Below are 19,384 nucleotides of genomic sequence, written 5' to 3'. Positions count from 1 at the left end.
GCAGCATTAGGCAAATGGAGAAAAGCTAATAACACCTTACACTGCAGCTGAACAACTAATCCAAAGATTCTCAAACTTTTTTGAAGGCAAGGAAATTCTTTCTTCAAAAAGAATTTATTTTTAAACTCTTGGTACAAGTCCAAGACGTAAAAACCAAAAAGCAGAAGCCCCAAAGAGAAAACAGAACAAAGGCTGAGCTGTCCTTCTGTAAGCCCTAGGATCCCCCACCCTGCCCCAGCCCTTGCAGGCATCTCTGAAGACTTCCTGGGCTTACAGGGGCACATTTTGAAAACCTTTAGGTCCAGCCCCCTCTTTCTGCAGAAGAGGAAATTAATGCTCGAGGGAGGGGCCTGCGGGATTCACCGGAAGTCGCACATTCTCTTCCACTCTGACCAAATGTTGGGATGACCCAAATGTTGCTGGTTTCTTCAAAATAACCTGTTGGTTTGTATTTTTGAATATGGTTCCCATCATGTTCCACACTGCAACAAAATTATCTGTTTTTGTGAGAGATGACGTATTTAATGCGCACAATGTCTTTAACTATCTTGAATTAGTTGCCAACATTTAAAAGCAGAATATTTTGCCTAAAAAAATGTGGATTTCCAACCTCTTAGGACTTCTAGCAACATGAACTCTCACACTCAAGTTGATAACCAACCCAGAAGCAGAATGGAAGGATGTTCTCTTCAGTTGGTCACAGTCCCCACCATTCCCTAGTGCCTTTCACTTGCTTGTATCCATTCCTGCCTGCTCCCTGTATACATTTGAGTTTGGGACCATGGTCTGAAATGGTTATGGTTATAGAAATATTTTGAAGAACTGAACTTGTTGGAACAAAGGTAAATGTAGAATACAGATAGAAAGTAAAATCTAATTTCAAAAATGAGGCAAATGCCATCGTAAGTAATGCAGCTTTCTTGCATTGAATAAGAAGGAAACTTTCAGGATTTCCAAAAGTATTTTTTTCCAAGGTCTGTGATATGAACCATAGGCTAGAGAACTCAAGTCCCGGAATTGCTTGCCTGTTTGCCCCCATTTATATCACTGTCTGCAGGGGAACTCCAAAAACTCTTAGGCCCTCAGGAGATGTATCATTCAAACCAGCCAGCAGCCTGTGTCCTGCATCCCAGTACCAGCTCACTCATCACAAGGATTAGAAAGAACCGGCTGAGAGTCCTGGGAACATCCTCAGGACTGGGCAATGTGGGCACAGCATGAGCAATAGGTGTAATCCTCTCTGCCCCCCAGAATTGAGGATTGAACCCACGGGTGCTCCCCCACTGAGCTACATCCCTGTGGTCCTTCTGCCTCAGCCTTCTGTGTAGCAGGGATTACAGGTGTGTGGCACCATGATGGACAGGAGTAACTCCTCCCTCTGTCCCATGATATTGGGGATCCAACCCAGAACTTCCTTCATGCAAGGTAAGTACCACTAAGCCAAAACCCCAACAATATTTTAGCATTTTAACCTAAAAATGTATATTGCTAATAGAATTTTGGGGATCGTGATCAGCTGATAAAAAAAATTGGAGATACAAAGTACTTACTCCCAAATTATAATGATAGGAGGCTTCCCCAATCACTATACATTAAAACTGGGGGCTGGGGATATAGCTCAGTTGGTAGAGTGCTTGCCTTCTATGCACAAGGCCCTGGGTTCAATCCCCAGCGCCACAAAAACAAAAAACCTGTGGCCCTCACATTCCTTATTGTATTTACTGCTTTGTTTTCCTCCTTATTACTTAGCACCAGAATATTCTATGTCTTATGTTTTATGTTTTTGTTTAACACTTCTCTTCCTCATCTGGCAGATAAGCTCCATGGGATAAAGATTTATTTTGTTCATCACTACACCCGCCCCCCTATACTAGGAACTGAATCTAGGGGCGCTTAACCATTGAGCTACCTCCCCAGCCCTTTTTATTTATTCATTTTTTTACTTTGAGACTGGATCTCCCTAAATTACCAAAGCTGGCCTCAACCTTGCAATCCTCTTTTCTTAGCCTCCCAAGCAGCTGGGATTACAGGCGTGCACTACCATGCCCAGCTCACCACAACATTCTTAGTGCTGTGATGGTATCTACCCCGCAGTAGGTACTCAATAAAGGTTTGTAAAATAAATGAACTTGTCAGGCTCCCACCCAGGTAACAAGGTGGCAAGTATTTGAATTGTTAACAGTCACACACAAAGCAGAACTTCTAGATGGTGACGGTGACTACTTATTTTGAAGCTGGACCGGCGCTCAGAAGTTTTGATGCTGTCTTTACTTTGTGTACATATCTTTTGCATGAATACACATATTTAGGAATTTCCTAAATGTTTTCAAGGATGAGACCCAAGGCTACACTGTGAGTTTGTGCAATACAAGAACCCTGTGACTTCTCAGGCATTTTTCCTACTCCTCCAAGACTATTCAGCCATTACTAGTTTCTCCAAAACAACCTAATAGCTAAATAAATGAGGCAGACCTTTGGTAAAGGGATCAACTCCCTGAAAATTTCTACCTTCTCAAAGATACCTTTTTCTTCCTTCTTTTTGTTTATTTGCTGCGATACTGAGGATTGAACCCAGGTCCTCACATTTATTAGGCAAGTGCTCTACCACCAAGCTTCATTGCCAGTGCTTCCTTATTTTTTTAAAAAATATTTTTATTAGTTGTAGATGGACACAGTATCTTTATTTTATTTATTTAATTTTATGTGCTGCTGAGGGTGGAACCCAGTGCCTCACGTGTGCTAGACTACATGAGCGCTTTTCCATGGAGCCACAACCCCAGCCCTTCTTCTTTCTTTTTAAAACTCTAAAATAGCCGGGTGTGGTAGCACATGCCTGTAACACCAGGGGCTCAGGAGGCTGAGGCAGGAGGATCACAAGTTGAAGGCCAGCCTCAGCAACTTAGACCCTGAGCAATTTAGGGAGACCCTGTCTCAAAATAAAAAATACAAAAGGGCTGGGGATATGGCTCAGTGGTTAAGCACACTTGCGTTCAATCCCCAGTACTAATTAAAAAAGAAAAACAGATAGATAGATAGATAGATAGATAGATAGATAGGACTCTAGAATAGATATAGGGTAGCCTGTCTAGAAAGAGGATGCTAAATGGGATAACCTTTTTATTTTCCCTCCAAAATGCTGCACTACATCCCCAGCACTGCCCAAAAAAGAAAAAAAAAAAAAAACCTACACTATATAAAATCACCATGAATATAGTGTGGTTTGTGTGTGTTTGTGGCAGTTGCATCATTAACTAGATTATGAGGCTTTCTTCCTTTTCTCTGAGCTAACAAAGATTCCCACCCCCTACCCCACCCATCCCCACCCTCCCCCGATGAAATGTGTGCTGGTAAATGCATGGAATAAGACCTAACTTGAAGAAGCGGAGAACCTTCTTGGCTACTACCTTACTCCATGGTTTTGCTTCCCAGCTGTCTTTTGGGAAATAGCTATTTATCATTATTTTTTATTGTTGCTTATGTCTTTTTATGATGCTTGAGTTCCCTAAGCAGCACACTTGGGAAACTCTGGTTCATTTCCCAAATACAAGTATCATAAAGGCTGAACTTCTGGTTCAAATGTATTGGCTTGATGCTGTGATCAGAACACAAATAACTGAAGGATCCCAGATCTGTCTGGACTAATGGAGGTGACACATGTGCCATTCCTATTGCACTAAGTGGCTAACACGCTGAGCAGAGATGAGACGTGGGCAAACAGTAGGAAACATACCATTTCTGCCCAAGAAAATAAACTATTCAGAAAAGCTTCAATCGCACTTGTAAGGAGATAAGAGATTTCACCAGTGAAAACTTAAGACCAGAGAACATGTAAAATTAGGTTTGCAACCCCCAGATCAAAGGAGAGTAGCACCCAGACTTCAAGTAATGCCCCTTCTTTGAAGTACTTAAACTTAGGGAAGTTCCTGGACATAGTCATTTTCTTTTCTTTTTTTTTCTTAGGGGAGGGGGGAGGAAGTGCTGGGGCTCAAACCCAGAGTCTCATGCATGCTAAGCAGGCATTCTACCTCTGAACTACACCTCCCAGCCCTCATGGATATAGTCTTCAATCCCAGTCTCTATTAAAAATTGAAAACTGGGGCTGAGCTTGTGGCTCAGTGGTGGAGTACTTGCTTAGCACGCACATATAAGGCACTGGGTTTGATCCTCAGCACCACACAAAAATAAATAAATAATGTGTTTTTTTAAAAGGTTGCAAACTATCCTATAGAATAACATTCACACAAGGTTATTCATTACAATATGGTTAGTATTGGCCAAAGCTCAGAAACAACTTAAGTGACTAGATTAAGGAACTCGTTAACCAAATGACAAATCCTCATACAACAGAATACAATAAAATCATTAAAGTAAATAAATGAGAACACTCATGCCTGTAATCCCAGAGGCTCAGGAGGCTGAGGCAGGAGGATTGAATTCAAAGCTATCCTAGGCAATTTAGCAAGGCCTTAAGCAACTTAGCAAGACTCTACCTCAAAATGAAATATGAAAAAGGGCTGGGGATGTGGCTCAGTGGTTAAGCGCCCCTGAGTTCGATCTCTGGTACCAAAAGAAAACACTCTTTATGAAATGAATTAGAATGATTACAAATGAAAAAAATCAGGTTGTGGGAAACCATGGAGGAAAAGGCAAGACAAGAATATATAATACAACCATTTTCTTATATACATTATGAAATATCTCTGGAAGAGTATAGGAAAACTGCAATTAGGGGCTGGGGTTGTGGCTCAGTGGTAGAGCACTTTGCCCAGCATGTGTGAGGCACTGGGTTTCATTCTCAGCACTGCATATAAATAAATAAATAAAATAAAGGTCCATCATCTACTAAAAAATACATTAAAAATTAAAAAATGAAATTACTGGTTACTTCTAGAAAGGGGCATTATGTAATGGGGGACAGACTTGAGGAGACTCGTGGTTGTATATTCCCTTTTTTTGTTTTGTTTTTGTGATGCTAGGGATTGAAACACTGAGCTACAATCTCCAAATCCTTTTATTTATTTATTTATTTATTTTATTTTGCAACAGGTTCTCGCTAAGTTGCTTAGGACCTCACGAAGTTGCTGAGACTGGCCTTGACCTTGCAATCCTCCTGCTTCAGCCTTCTGAGTAGATGGAATTACAGGTGCACGCTGTGGTGCCCTTTGAATTTTGAATCAAACAAATAGAATTCCTACTCAAATAAGTAAAAAAGAGAAAAATTATGCACGGCAGGGTGGCATATGCCTGTAATCCTAGTTACTCTGGACGCTAAAGCAGGAGAACCACAAGTTCAAGGACAGCCCAGGAAACTTAATGAGACACTGTCATCTCAAAATAAAAGGGCTCAGGATGTAGCTCAGTGGTGGAGCATCTCTGGATTCAATCCCCAGTGCTGAGGAATAAATAAACAAATCAATAAATAGGAGAAAAATTATACTGAATGAGATTTTTAAAAATCAATGAAGTCCTTTCTTATTCTAGGAGGTATAGAGAAAGGAGCTCATTTTAGTTTTCTTGCACCATTTCTGTAGATTTGAATTTTTTTCAACACAGGATTAAAGGAGAAGAGGAGGAAAGAAAAGAAAAAGAAAACAAATCTCCGCTCTCTGGTGATAGGTTAGGTGCTTCCAGGTTGGGGACTATGGAGAAGGAGAAGGGCCCAAGGTAATTTATTTGCTTCAGAGGTATACTTATCTGGTCCTGACAGCCAAGGGCAGAGAGGACATTCCTTCCTTGTTGCCATTATGAAATGGGCTTGCAGAATTGGCAACATAGTTTCTGACAAGACCTTCAACCAGACCCCACACTCTGTAACTGAAAAGGGTCAACTTCTTATATTAGTTAAGTATGTGGAGGGAAATGTCAAGGTTTACTCTTCCTTTAGGAAAGGCATAAATGCAGTCAAAGCTTAGATTTTGCCCTGGAGTTCCATCCCCGGCACTAAGATAGGGGTGGTGGGCAAGAGGAAGGAAATTTACATTTTGTAAAAATTCGCTTGGCTGACCCTTGGGAAGAAGACGGGCCTCTTGAGGACTCACAACAAACAAGTATTTCCTCTGTTCAGGGTCAGCAAGTATAAAGTGCAAGGAAACAGTTTTTAACTCAGGGGCAGGCTAGTGAGAAGGGATGGATGCAGAGTATCAAGTCCACAGATTTGTGCTTCAGTCCTGACTACCTCTAAGATTGTCACAGCATGACAATTGTTTTGAGCCCAAATTAGCCTCCTCTGTAAAGTAGGATCACACTAGCTGCCTCTCCTTCGATAACCAAAACATAATAAGGATAAAAAAGCATTGTTAAAACTATAAGACACTAGAGACCAATGGTAGGCTACTATACACGACACAAAATACCTTTTGATAATTGTGAAGTTTTCCAGTAAATGAGCAAATGTGTTCTTTAGGATCAGACAGATCAGACCACTCCCCCATCTGCTGGGTAACCAAGGCAAGTCCCCTAGCCTCTGTGAGCCTTAGTTTCCTCACTGCAAAATGAGGTTAATGCTACCTGCTTAATAAGATGGCTGTGGGAATTAGGAGTTCGGTGAAATAATCTATGTAAAGTGCTGGCTATGTAAAAATATCACAAGCATGAATTCCTCTTTGGTGTACCTTGAATCAAGCATGCTGTCAACCACAGGGCACTTCATTGATTCATTCATTCATCACACACAGCAGATAAAATAAGGCCTATTCTTTAAAAATATACATTTATAGAGGGTGTAGAGTGTCAAGACAAGGGACTCTGGAGGTAGACTAGATTTGAATCACTGTTCTGCCACTTAATAGCTGAGTGACAGGGAATGTGTGCAAACAACTCTGTGCTTCAGTTTCCACATCCACAAGTACTATGCAAAATGTTGCCTACTAATTATTAGACACTGTACTCAACAATGGGAATAAGGTGGTGAACAAGGCAGGTTTTTTTGTTCTTTGTTTTGGTACCAGGGATTGAAACTAGGGACACTTAACCACTGAAACACATCCCCAGCCCTTTATTTTTTATTTTGAGACACGGTCTGGCTAAATTGCTTAGGGATTAGCTAAGCAGGGTTTAGCTGAGGCTGGCCTTGAACTTGTGATCCTCCTGCCCAGCTTTGAAATACTGAGATGACAGGCCAATATTGCCACAGTACCCCGCTGAACAAGGCAGTTTTAATCCCTGCCCTTATGAAGCTTAAGAGGCTCCAAAACCACTTATCCTGAATGCAGAGAAATTTAGGCCCAAAGATGACTCCACCAATTTAGGCACACAACTAGTAGGCAAGAAGGCACTAGTAAAGACCAGGATTAGTTCCAGATTATAAACCACTATTTCTCCAATACTCTGACCATTGCAAACCAGTTATCATCCAGATTCAAAACTTCTGGAAATGTAAGAGCCCTAGAAGTATCAAAGTGGATTCTGAAAGTCTGTTGGAATTGGCCCAATAATTCCACACATTCCTGACCTTCTTCCACATCCCATCCCATCCCATGGTGTGTGTGTGTGTGTGTGTGTGAGAGAGAGAGAGAGAGAGAGAGAGAGAGAGAGAGAGAGAGAGAGAGAGATATTGGGGATTGCATCCAGAGGGGGCTCTACCAGCTACATCCCCAGACCCCCTCCACTATATTTTGTTTTGTGTTTGGTACCAGGGATTGAAACCAGGGGCTCTTAACCACTGAGCCACATCCCCAGCTCTCTCTCTCTTTTTTTTTTTACTATTTTATTTATTTTTAATTTTTTAGTATTTATTTTTTAGTTCTCGGCAAACACAACATCTTTTTTTGTATGTGGTGCTGGGGATCGAACCCGGGCCACATGCATGCCAGGCGAACGCGCTACCACTTGAGCCACATCCCCAGCCCATTACTATTTTATTTAGAGACAGGATCTTGTTGAATTGCTTAGAGCCTCACTGAGTTGCTGAAGCTGGCTTTTTTTGGGGGGTGTGTGGGGGGATGCTGGGGATTAAACTCAGTGGCGCTCACCCACTGATTCACATCCCCAGCCTATTTCATACTTTTTTTTTTTTTTTAAGAGACAGGGTTTCACTGAATTGCTAGTGTGGCTTTGAACTTTCGATCCTCCTGTCTCAGCCTCCCGTGGCTCTGGGATTACAAGTGTGTGCCACGGTGCCCAGCTCTGCGCCCCCTGCCCCTGTTTTATTTTTGTTGATTTTTTTGAAATAGGGCTTCTAGCTAAATTGCTGAGGTTTGCCTTGAACTTGCAATCTTCCTGCCTCAGCCTCCTGAGTCCCTGGGATTATAGGTATTCACTACCATGCCCAACATAAGGACACTTCCTTATGATGTTGTGCTTGCTGGCCTATATGTGGATTTCTGTGCAAATTTCAGATTTGCAATTCATGGTGGAGACTACATGAAAATGTCACATCCCCTATGCCACCTGCATTTTCATTTGTGCTTGTGAATCTTAAATGAGAACAAAGCTGGGTGTCTTGGTGGAGCTTGAAGGATATACAACACTGGGGACTCTCTTTAGGAACAGAATGCATAATTGATTTAAAATGAGGTACAAGACCTTGGAAGGGATGCATGCACCTGAAAGGCCCTGAAATTTAAGCATAATTAGTTTCCTCGTAAACCTCTGATTGTCTAATTTCCTTCCTTCTTCCTTTCCATCCATAAAACTTCCATCTACCTTCTAGCATCCACTCTGCACTAGGCAGCGACTTCCTAAATTTATATCTTGATTTGAAAATTGTGCTTAGGCTGAGGGTGTGACTCGGTGGTAAAGGACTTGCCTCACATGCATGAGACCCTGGAATTATCCCCCAGAGCAGCAAAGAGAATGGAACAAATCTAAAAATCACTTTTTACTCCAATCTGCAGATTTTTTATCCAAACTCTGACCAACACACAGCTTTTCTTGTTATAAAGGACCAAAACAATGTAATACTAACCTGTGGGTGATATGTAAATAAACTATGTGGGGCTGCTTGTTAGACAGGGTAGATCATACCATAGCCAGAGGCTACCGTTTTCTATGTACCCTGGTCAACACACCCAGAGACAGGCTCTACTATGATGCACACATTCAACAAATAAAACGATCTTCTTAAATTGGGTGTGGGGAGTGGTTTGGGGGGTTAGCCATCTAGACAAGACAATATTATATAGTTATGCATCATTATGTACAATTAATATATTTTATGCACATCATCTGGCTTAATGCAGTCTGATATAATGGGAGGTGGGTTTTATTAAAAGCCCCATATTACAGATAGGAGACTAAAGCCTACCATGACTTTGCAGTCACAGAGCTATACTAGCTGGTAAAGGGAGGTTTCGAAGAATGACCCTTTGGAATTCAAAAGGGACTGTGATCTTCAGCTAGCTGCATTGCCTCTTACAGGCTTCATACCCAAAGATGAAGCTTGAAGTCTGACTCTGAACACTTTTAATTCCTTTTCCACAGCACCCGCATTATCCTCACATTCAGAGGACACAAAGACTGCCCAGGCAGCGGCTGCACAAAGAACCCATACACAAGATAAGTAGAGGCCATTTTGTGGGTAATTTGGGGATGGGAACTTGTTCCTTGGGGGTGGGGGGTATTGGAGCAGGGCAGTTTTCTTAGGCTGATTCTCCAGATGAGTCATCTGGGTTTATGCCATTATTTGCATAGTTTCTCACCTCTCCCCTTCCCGTGGGCAGCAATATCACCCAGCCACAGTGGCATGTGTCCTTCACCACTTCGCCCCCTGTAGTCTGCGCAGTCAGGGCCTGGCCTGCAGCTGGCAGAGCCCTGCCAAGGAGGGGAGGAAGCACGCGGCTCCCAGTGGCTGTCAGCTCTCGCAGCTGACTCAACAAGCCACCCCCTCCTCCTCCGCCATCGCCCGCCCGCCCGCCCACAGCCTCATAACTTTCCATTTCCAGCCCTCTCGGGTCGCTGGTTCTTGGAGTGGGTGCCCCCCTCCCGCTGCCTGGGGCGCCTGTCTGCAGCCTGCGCTGCCAGGGCGCCCTGCCCGCTGGCCCGGCGGGCCCTGTCTCAGGACAATTAGAATCGGCTGCCAGGGAGAGTTCGGAATATAGGTCAAGGTGCTCTGGGAAGGGCTCAGGGGAGGATCACCTGACCGGGAGGTGTGTGACTCAGCGGGAAAGGAAGGGGAGGGGAGGGGTGGAGCCGGAATCTCCTGGCTGGAAGGGCCCCCCCCCCCCCCCCCGAGGGTGGGGGGAGGAGGGGAAGGTCAAGTTGCCGCGGTCTGGCTGATAGGGGAGGAGGAAGAAGCTACTGGAGACAGAAGGAAGGATAAGGTGACCTCTGGTGACCTATCTGAGGTGGCATCCCAGGGCGCTCCAGAGCGGGGAGGTCACCCTCCGTGTAGCTGAAACCACTCCCAGCTCAAACCGTCTCTTCGGCTGTGAACACCTAATTAGCCGCCTCCCTGCCAAAGTGAGAAACCAAAATGAACAGACTGCACATCCCTCCAGACTCCAGGACCCCTGCAAGAAACCAAAGCCACGGGTCGATCCCACAAAGGCAGCCATCCCTAATAGACGCACAGGCCATTGTTTCCCCCAGTTAATGCTGAATATGAAAATTACTAACCCATTTCATTTTACGTGGTCCACACGACAAGGAGCCTTCTTTCAAGGGTGAGGCAGTTGCGGCTGTAGCTGGACCGGCAGCTGCTCCGTCTGAGCCTCACTTCCTCTGGCTCCAACTGCAGGTTCCTCCTGGCCAAGCAGGGAGTTTCCTCATTCTCTGGGCTCTCTCTCAGCCCAGGCCTTGCTAGCCAGCCACCCTCACCTCCCACCCCCCAGCTGCTCACCACCCTCTGTGGGTAGTGCTTCTGGGACTCCCTAGTTCCATGAGTCAGAGCCAGGCTAGAGACAGACAGCAGGCTTCCTTTATTAAATCAGCCTCCTGCCCTGTACACCACAGAGAGAAGCTATAATTACTCCGTTTGGCCTGGCTCTGAGAACTGAGCCAGGGAAGCTTGACTGGGAGGGATGGTTCCTGATTTCTGCATTTATCTAGTGCACTCCAGTTTGGAAATAAGAAGAAAAGTCAGGGGTTGAGGACCTGTTACACGAATATCAGATGTTGTGCATATGTGATGGGGTGCACTGGGTCTACACACCAATGTAGATTGCTAGAAAAAATGCACTAAATTCAAGCTGCCAGATTTTTTTGTTTTGTTTTGTTCTGTTTTGATTGCCTCCTGCTTCATCGCCAGAGTCAATACTTGAGGCAGGCTGCTCATTGTTGGTTTATGAGAGATAAGGGAAAAGGCAACAAAAGCATTGTTTCGGATCTTCCCATCAGGACTGTTGTATCCTTTAGGCAATATAGACACAATCTCTGGCTTCCCTGATGTTTCCACCAGCTACAGAAATGTCTAAAGCCTGAAAAAGCTGGATGTGGTGGCCTTTTTCAGCCTCTCTAGAGGCTGATGAAGGAGGCTCACAAGTTCAAGGCCAACCTCCTCAGCAATTTAGCGAGGCCCAAAGCAACTTAGCAAGACCCTTTCTCAAAATAAAATATAAAAAGGGCCAAGGATGTGGCTCAGTACTTAAGCACCCCTGGATTCAATTCTCACCACAAAAAACAAAAGTGAAAAAGTATTTGGCTCCAATTTAGGAATCACTTGTTCATTCCCTCCATTCATTCATTAAATGAGTTACCTTTTTTTTTTGTAGTACTGGGGATAGAACCCAGTGTCTCCCATATGCTAAGCAAGTACTGAGCCACATCCCCAGGCCTTTTTATTTAATTTTAAAACAGGATCTTGCAAAGTTGCCCTGGCTGACCCTGAACTTGAAATCATCCTAGTAGTTGGGATTAAAGGCCCAGGAATGAGTTTCATTTAACTAGAACAAGATCATAAAACATCCTTTAGATAGGCACAATGGCATATACCTGTAATCCCAGTAACTTGGGAAGCTGAGACAGGAGGATCACAAATTCAAGGTCAGCCTCAACAACTTTGCAAGACCCTGTCTCAAAATAAAGAGGACTGGGGGGCGGGGGGGGGGGGATTAATTAATTAATTTAAAAGAACTGTAGATACAGCTCAGTGGTAAAACTCTCTCCCAAGTTCTATCAAAAAAAAAAAAAATCCTTTAAGCTTTGTTTGTAACCAAAAGGTGAGTCTATTTTAAACATGTCTGAAAGGAGATTAAAAAATAAAAGTGTCTGCCTGGGGATGTAGCTCAGTAGTAGAAGAAGAGGAGGCCCTGGGTGCAATTCCCAGACCACACACAAAAAAGGAAAAGTTTCATGGCATTTGACCCTATTACAGGGCACCTATTACATGCTAGTTAAGATGCCACAGTTCAGATCCTGGCTCCATTATTTACCACTTTTGTGATTCTGGGAAATATACTTACCTTCAGTTCCCTGGCTACAAAATGGATGTAATATGGCACCTACCTTATAGGTTTTCCAGAATGATTAAATAAGATAATAAAAGTAAAGGTGTTATTTAACATTACACCTGGCACTTAGTAAGCCCTCAATAAATGTTATCTATAATTACTATAGAATTGTTGGTTTTGATGATAATATGATGAGCTACCAGGCACTGTGTTAGGTACTAGGGAACCAGGGTTGAATAAGAAAGTGACATGGTTGCAGCTGGAAGAGACTTTTAAACAACTGTGCTTCCTTAAATTCTCATGGTCCCCTGACAGGGAATTCCCATTGAATCACTGACCATTGTAAAGCATATCTGGAAAGTCAATAAATACAGAGACACAATGAAATAGCACTTAGTACCCTTCCAGTTGGGAAAAATTAAGAAGTCTGATAATAGCAAGTGTTGGAGAGGATACGAATCAATAGGACCTTTACAGGTTCATTGTTGTTGGGGTGGCAAATTGTTAAATTCACCATTGTTTTCCTTCCAGGAGATGTATACAAGAATATTCAGCTCAGCATATCCAAAGAAGTGGAAAGCTGATAACAACCCAAAAATCCATTGACAGAAGAAATATATATCAAAGACAATAGAGAGAACTATAATATTGTAGTGAAAGCAAATGGACCAAAACTGTATACTACACAGTATGGATGAATTTTATTTGGGGGGTTACCAGGGATTGAACTCAGGGGCACTTGGCCACTGAACCACATCCCCATTTTATTTAGAGACAGGGTCTCACTGAGTTGCTTAGCACCTTGCTTTTGCTGAAGCTGGCTTTGATCCTCTTGCCTCAGTCTTCTAGTTGCTGGGATTATAGGCATGCTCCACTGCGCCTGGCTAGTATGGATGAATTTTAGCAACATAATATTATGAGAAAAAAGTACACTCCAGAAGTTGAAATGAAGCAAAGAAAAATAGTAAATCTAAACAACATGCATTTTTTAGAAAAATGTAATGAAATAAAAGCAAAGGAATGGTCAACTCAAGATTCAGCATGAGATAGGGTAGGCAAAGGGATGGAAAAGGAGGAACACAGGAAAAAATCTGCAGTACATTCACCCCATATTATAAGCACACAAATAAACCTATAGATAAATAACAAATAACCAGATGCAGGTTGTTGTAGGTCCAACTGAAGATGAAAGAATGTCATGAGTCAAAAACTACGAATGACCCTGTGCCCTTGGATTCAATTTAAAAAAAAAAAAAAAAAAAAAGACTATTCTCAGGATCAGTAGGAAATCCAGGAAGCATGTTGTGAGAGGGTGGTAAAGTGCACCTAAAAAGGGCCAGAGTGTGCTTCCATGAGGATTAGGCAAGATTGATTCTAGAGGTGGGATCAATCTTGCCTCAGTCATATGCTGCTGTGCAGGTTCAGAATTGTCACCTGATTGTCACCTAGGGAGCTGGGTGTGATGGCACATACCTGTAATCTCAACTCCTTGGGAGGCTAAGCCAGGAGGATCACTAGAGCACACAAGTTCAAGACCAGCCTGGGCAACATAGTGAGACCCCATTTCCACAATAAGAATAACAATAAAAAAAGAATTGTCACCTGAGGTCTGGGGGTAAAGACAGTTGTCATTGTCATGGGGTCAGATAACGTGCCTTCCCTCCCCCAACCGGTCAGATTGTTCGGGACACTGGTATCTCTGTCTGATACCTGGCCCTGAGTGACCTCTCCCACATGGTCTTGCCAGGTCTTTGCCTGCCACTTGCCCAGGGACAGACTTCCAGTTCCTGTATGTTGTGTTCTCAGACAGGACCACCCTGCCCCACCCAGTTGCCTAGGTGTGGGTAGTGAACCTCCCTGCAGATGGAGACACCCAGGACCATGCAGTTCAGTTCCTGAGCCTACAGTCCTATCCATCTTCTCTCCCGCTTCGTGGGGACACAAAGGGAAGTGCTCTCAGACAGCTGAGCTGCCTGCTATCATCGCACTGCCCATGAGCCACGGGCAAGAGCAAGCACTTTTTCCTAAAGATGAAGTCCCCTCCAAGCCCCCAAAGTTGACACCAGGTAGAGGAACATATTGTTGGACTCAGGTGATGGACAAACTGTGTGGACCCAGTGAATTGGACTCTCAGGCATACCAGAGAGTCTCTGCCTTCTCTGTTAGGTCAGGGTTCCCAAGCTCTGAGAGCTGCTTACTACTCCCACACAGTCGCCCTCCCCAAATCATCAGTGCCTGTCACAAAAGAGAGCCAGAATTAAAGTCTCAAAGACCTACATCTTGTCATACCTGGTTCATTCTTTTCTTTTCTTTTGGGTGGGGGGTGTTGGGCACTGGGGACTGATCCCAGGAGCATTCTACCATTGAGTTACATTCCCAGTCCTTTGTATTTTTTATTTTGAAACCGGATCTTGCTAAGTTGCTCAGGGATTTGTTCACCTGCCATCCTCCTGTCTCAACCTCTCCAGTTGCTAGGATTACAGGTGTGTACCACCGTGCCCAGAAAAAACTGGTCGGTTTCTAGCTGTCTCCATTAGCTTAATTACTGAAACCTCATCTTTCTTTCTATATAATGGGAACAATCATACTGCCTTTACCTGACTAAAAGGCATTAATGAGACCACGTGATACAATGAGGTACAAAATGCTTATCAAAAAGAATGCTGTAGGCTGAGTGTGCTCCTGTAATCCCAGTGACTCTGGAGGCTGAGGCAGGAGGATCCAGAGTTCAAAGCCAGCCTCAGCAACTTAGTGAGGCCCTAAGCAACTTAGTGAGACCCTGTTTCAAAATAAAAAATAAAAAGGGCTGAGGATATGGCTCAGTAGTAAAGTCCCCATGGGTTAAATCCCCAGTATCATTCATAAATAAATAAATAAATAAGGGCTGGGGATGTGGCTCAGTGGTAGAGTACCCTGTAGATCAATCCCCAACATTGGAAAAGGAAAAAGAAAGGTGCACTGCATTTCTACTAGACTATAAGTCTTTTGAAATCATTTTCTGACTTCTTTATTGCTTTTTTTTTAAGAGAGAGAGAGAGAGAGAATTTTTAATATTTATTTTAGTTTTTCGGCAGACACTACATCTTTGTTTTGTATGTGGTGCTGGGGATCGAACCCAGGCCGCACGCATGCCAGGCGAGCACGCTACCACTGAGCCACATCCCCAGCCCTTCTTTATTGCTTTATTCCCAGGACAAAGGATAGTGCCTGGCACATAGTGGGTGCTTGATAAATAGTTCTTAAATGAGTAAACTGGATTATTACAAATTAGAATAAGTGTAATGATGATCATCATCATAATTAATTTTTAAATATTTTTTTAGTTGTAGATGAACACAATACCTTTATTTTATTTATTTTTATGTCATGCTGAGGATCGAACCCAGTGCCTCACACATGCTAGGCAAGCACTTTACCACTGAGCCACAACTCCAGCCCCCCATCATCATAATTATTTTTTTTAAAGAGACAGAGAGAGAGAATTTTAATATTTATTTATTTTTTTGGTTTTCGGCGGACACAACATCTTTGTTTTGTATGTGGTGCTGAGGATCGAACCTGGGCCGCACGAATGCCAGGCGAGCGCGCTACCGCTTGAGCCACATCCCCAGCCCCGGTCATGATTATTAACATTAATTGCAACTTGACTATGTGCCACGAATTGTGCTTTGAGGGCTTTACATCTTTAAACTTCAGAACAACCCAATGATGGAGGTACTACAGTTATTCCCATCCTGCAAATGATTTGATGTGAGTCAGAGAAATTAATGATTTTCCCAAAGCCACACAGATAACAACATAGGTTATTACCAAGAGGTGTGAATCAGTGTCTTCAGAAAGGCCTAACACCTGAAAGTGAACACAAGTCGTCCTGGTGCCTAAGAGGTGACCACAAGAGTCACCAGATTTTGTTACCTTCCTCATTCATCATGACCCCAATATTAAAGCAAGATGCCTCTGGAAAAGAGTCAACCTAAATTTCTAAGCTGGGAGTAACCTAGTTTACCTGTTTGGATAGTAGGGCTCCCCCCACAATCTCTGGGACTGGAGTTTGAACCCAGAGGCACTTTACCACATCCAGCCCTACCTTTGACACAATGTGTCACAAAGTTTCCCAGACTGGACTTGAACTTGACATCCTGCCTCTGACTCCTCAGTTGCTGGGATTATAGGCTTGTGCCACTGTGCTTGGCAACAGTAGGCACTAGGGCTTTTTTCTTTCTTTTTTTGTAGCAGGGATTTTACCCAGGGGTGCTTAACCACTGAGCCACAGCCCCAGTCCTTTTTTAATTTTTTTATTTAAAGACAGGGTCTCCCTACCTTGTTTAGGGCCTCACTAAATTGCTGAGGCTGGCCTTGAATTTGCAACCCTCCTGCCTCAGCCTCTAGAACCTCTGGGATTATATGCCTGCATCATCACACCCAGCAATGTAGGGCTCTGTTGCAGGAATGGGACTCATGGAGGTGCGTGGACGGGGACTTCGGGGCTTACATAGGCTGACATAGGGGTTGAGAGGAAGGGAGCTAAGAAGGCCTCCAAGATGAACCTTCACTGTTTTGCCAAGAACTGGCCTAGGACCTCAGGAAGGCAAATGGGTGTTTAATTTCCCAAGTCACCTTCTAGGGTGGTCGTCCCTGAGCAGCCCAAGGATCCTGGAAGGTAAAAGCTATATGACAAGGGGTTAGTAGCATTGAGGAGTTCTCAAAGGGCGTTTTCATGTATGTGTGAATTTTTTATAACAATGCATTCCCCACAGCACCAAAAAAAATAACAACAAAAAGAAGGCATCCATTTATTACTTGTGTGGTTAAAAATATATTGAAATAAATGAAAAACGAAATGAATGTGGGAGTGGAGGAAGGTTGAGAAAAGGTCATGGATCGGACTCTCTCCAAAGCAACACAGCTTCCAAGACTCCAGCCTGCGCCAGCCAGGCTGCAGCTCTCCAGGGCTTGGCTGATTTACTGGAGATGAACAGCAGCCCCCAGCCTTCCCAGGGCATGACAGCCAATGAGCCTGATCCACAGCTGGGGGGAAATATTTGCCTTTGCAGTTGGCAGCATCTCCCTGCCTCCAAGCCTTCCTCATGAGAGAATCATTATGCAGTTTGGTCACATGCCCTATGCATTTTAATGAATGAGTCAGGGGACAGACTCAATTTGAAAGAGGAATTGCAGCTCTCTCGGCTGGGTGAAGGGCTCTCAAGGGATGCTCTAGCAGCTAGGATATTATAAGGAAAGGAGGAAGCTCTTTCCATTGAGGAAAAAGAAAAGAAGGCCTGAAACAGGAAGGTCAGAAGGAAGGAAGGGAAAGAGGGAGGGAGGGAGGGAGACAGAGGGGGGCAGAAATAACTGCCCAGGGTTCAGAAACAGCCTTGGAACAGATGCTGCCTGCCAGGCACTCTCCTGCTCCTTTTCCCAAACATTTAGCACTTGGGAAGTGCCAGCACCACACTAGCATAGGCCAGGGAGGTCTGAGACAAATGAGAAAGAGTCTTTCCTGGCCCAAAAGGAGCCTGCACTGTGGAACCAAATCAGTCTGGTCCTGTGGGAACAACTATGATACAGGTCTAACTTGGGAGGGTCTAATTTGGGAGGGGATGGGAAAAAGGAGATGGTGTCCACTCTCACCTCCGTGAGCACACCCTGGGGAAGGCAGGTGATCCCCAGCTGATGGCCAAGGGCTTCTATTTCCCCAGCACTTCCCACTGGCCAGATGGAGGGGTGAGAGGGCCTGTTTATTATCTCTCTGAATCCTCACCATTGTCCCAGGAGGCCGATCCTGTTACTGACACATTTTTTACAGATGAGGAAACTGAAGTGGAGGGAGCAGCTTGCCCAAGGTCACCCAGGGATTTGAACTCGGGTCTGTCTGACACCAGAGGCCTTGGCAGGCCAGTCCTCTGCTGTCAGCCAATCACTGGATGCGGAGTGCTAGGGGAAGGCCTTTCCTTTCCCAGGCTATCTTCCAAGAACACTCTGAACCCCCAGGAGGAAGAGGTTGGTGTGAATCCAGATGTAGTCAGCGCCAACCGGCCTGGGAGCGGATCTGAAACCTACAGTGAGGCCCTGAGCGAGACCCAGAGCCCCAGGGCAGCAGGGGGGAAGGAAGGAAGCACAGCCACCCCGCGGTCAGTTGGGGCGGTCTGCCTGTTCCCAGCCTCCACACCACAAAACAGAGGGCAACAGATGCTCAGCAAATGGGTGTGTGGGAGTGAGACTTACCCTACATGGCAGGCAGGCGGGCAGTGTCACCGAATTACTCAACAAAGCCATCTAGGCTTTGAACTTTGAGCCAGGCTCTGCTGGAACAGGGCGGGGGGGTTGGGGGGGGGGTTGGGGTGGGGTGGCACCCACCACGGTGAAAAGGATGTCTGCCATCCCCCGGCACCCCCCAAGTGGGAGAACACAGCCTGGGAAGCAGCCAAGAAACTGGAAGGCCACCGCACACCCACATTCTCATGAATTTTTACAGCTGGAGAGAAAGAGCCATACACAAGCACAGCAGGGCTCTGAGGCCCTGGGCGTCATGCCGGGGAGAAAAGCAAGGCCACCTGTCATGAACCTGGACAGTACACAAAAACAGCCAGTCCTTCCTGAGCCCCGATGCCTGCCAGGGCCAGCCAGCGTGCCCATGATCCCGTCCTCACTACCTCCTTGGGGGGAGGTACTGTTATTGTCCCCATTTTAATGAAGAAGGGACTGATGGGCAGAGAGATTAATAATTTGTTACGGTCACTTTTTTTTTTTTTCTGCTTCTGGTTTCCATAAGCAGGGATTTTCCCTAAACATGGTTTTTGTTTTTTTTAACTCCATGGAAAGACCCGTCTGGTTGGAGAGCTGGGGATGGCTCTCTGGAATGATCTTTTCAGCTCCATCCTTCTCCCAGGCTCAATTGGGAAACGAATTTTGTTCTCACAATATGCTACATCCTCCGTGCTGGCTTTGGTGGGAATTGAGGTGGTACTTTGGCTCTCTGCCACTGCTTTGTCTTCTTCCTCAATGTGTTTCCAACCTAGATATGGAAGAGGGCTATTGTTTTTTTTGGAAAAGACTCC

General features: G+C 44.6%; 1 protein-coding gene and 1 non-coding gene across 9 annotated transcripts in view; both read right to left on the bottom strand.

Annotated features, from left to right (window-relative positions):
* Window positions 1–19,384, bottom strand: part of Chd9 (chromodomain helicase DNA binding protein 9) — a 246,550-nt gene that overhangs the window by 194,538 nt on the left and 32,628 nt on the right. The window contains exon 1 of one of the 8 annotated variants that reach the window (XM_013366079.4): window positions 10,555–10,682. The exons of the other annotated variants lie outside the window; for them this stretch is intronic. The gene's annotated coding sequence lies outside the window, so the exon portion shown is untranslated. Of the gene's footprint in view, window positions 1–10,554; window positions 10,683–19,384 lie in introns of those variants that run through there. 8 annotated transcript variants of the gene reach the window in all.
* On the bottom strand, window positions 3,971–4,042 carry Trnaa-agc (transfer RNA alanine (anticodon AGC)). The gene has a single exon. It is a non-coding gene; the product is annotated as a tRNA-Ala (tRNA).

This window comes from Ictidomys tridecemlineatus, chromosome 15 (genome assembly GCF_052094955.1).
Source record: "Ictidomys tridecemlineatus isolate mIctTri1 chromosome 15, mIctTri1.hap1, whole genome shotgun sequence".
In the NCBI taxonomy this organism is placed as follows: Eukaryota; Metazoa; Chordata; class Mammalia; order Rodentia; family Sciuridae; genus Ictidomys; species Ictidomys tridecemlineatus.
Note: the sequence above shows the minus strand (reverse complement) of the source record. Positions and strands in the feature narration are given on the sequence as shown.